This window comes from Solanum dulcamara, chromosome 7 (genome assembly GCF_947179165.1).
Source record: "Solanum dulcamara chromosome 7, daSolDulc1.2, whole genome shotgun sequence".
Classification (NCBI taxonomy): Eukaryota; Viridiplantae; Streptophyta; class Magnoliopsida; order Solanales; family Solanaceae; genus Solanum; species Solanum dulcamara.
Window position 1 is genome coordinate 3,900,001 of NC_077243.1, and position 1,750 is coordinate 3,901,750.

The following is a 1,750-nucleotide window of genomic DNA, read 5'->3' on the forward strand; positions in this document are numbered from 1 at the left end:
GTTGGCCATAGATGATTTTAGAAGAGGTAGGGGTAGGCCGAAGAAATATTTGGGAAAGGTGATTAGACAGGACATGGCGCAGTTACAGCTTAACGAGGACATGACCTTAGATAGAAGCGTGTGGAGGACCCATATTAGGGTAGAAGGCTAGTGCATAGTCTCGTTATTCTTCCGTATAGTAGGAGCATTAGCGCACTATAATTTCTTGTGCTCTGACTTCTGTTATTATCTTTCTATTACTTTCTGTACTTTGATTACTCTATTTTATCTGTGTCGCTTTCATTATTTGCGTTATTCGTTATTTGCTTTCTTATATCGCTTTGAACTTCTTAGCCTTATCTGACTTCTTTTTATGCTTCTTTTAAGCCGAGGGTCTCTCGGAAACAGTCGTCCTACCTAAGTAGGAGTAAGGTTTGCGTACACTTTACCCTCTCCAGACCCCACGTTGTGGAATTTCACTGAATTGTTGTTGTAATAATAATATATTTAATATAATCTCACAAATAAAATATATGAAAAATAAGATGTACACATCACGCATGATGTGTTTATCTTTATATAGAGTTATTTTATTTTTGATAGACTGTCGGCTCTAAAAATCTTAATCAATACAAAAATTATTGTAAGTAAAGAAAATCAAACATTCTAAAGTTTGCATAATAGACGGGGAAATCATACATTTAAAATTTAGATAAACTTAATTATTTTCCACTGGTTCTTCTTAAAAGTTGCTTGTGGACGGAGGACTATATCGTTGTCGTGATGACTCATTAGCTTACTAAAGATAAAACTAATCAAAGCTTCTTTTTCGTGCCTCGTCTTTTGGTAATAAAAGTTATTTGGATGAAGATATGCTTGGTCCACAAATGTTATCGCAAAAATTGTTGTATTACTTTTTCATAAATCATATGAAACGACCGTTGAAAAAATTATTCTGTTCACATTATTTACTTTATTTACATTATATTTAATTTAGTTCATAAACTAGTAGAATAATATATTAGGAGATACATGAATTGGTGAAAAAAAGATTAAGTCTAGTTAGTTTTATTCATGAACTTGATGGATGTGAAGTATTAATTATGGTACATGTACACTAAGCCAGATACATTGATGAATTCACCTATAAATAGTCATGTAATCTAGTCATATTGAAAAAAGAAAAAGTTGAATAGAAAATCATATTATTTGTGTTGTCTTTCTCTTCCAAATTTCCAACAAGGACAGGAAAGATGTTGTTACATTCCGTATTTTTGCATCTTGGATTATTCGTAAGCTAACGATTATAAATTCAAGGACTTTTAATTTTCAATTTTAAAATGACATGATTTGTTGTAGATGCAAGTTATATGGATAATTTATGTGAAGTAAAATACATATCAAGAAGGACCCTTGAGCCAAATCAAAGTAGAAACCATCAAATATTTTTTTTCTTAAAGTCATGTTTTTGGATAAGCTGACTTAGGGAGGCCATAACCTCTTTAGAATTTGGAAATTTGGAAAAACTCTCAAAATAAAAGTTGTAGATAATTGAAATATCTTTCCAACCATAGGTTGTGGGACGAAATGTGATATCGAAATAATAAGATATAGACATTTTAAGTTTGTCAGGCCAAATTAAATAATGGATTCGGCCCAACCCAATTCTAACTCGGGTCAGGCCCAATGCCCACGAAATTAAATCTAATTTTTTTTATCTCTTCCTTCATATTTTAGACCAAGAAATATTTGGAAATTTCCAGAGAGAGTA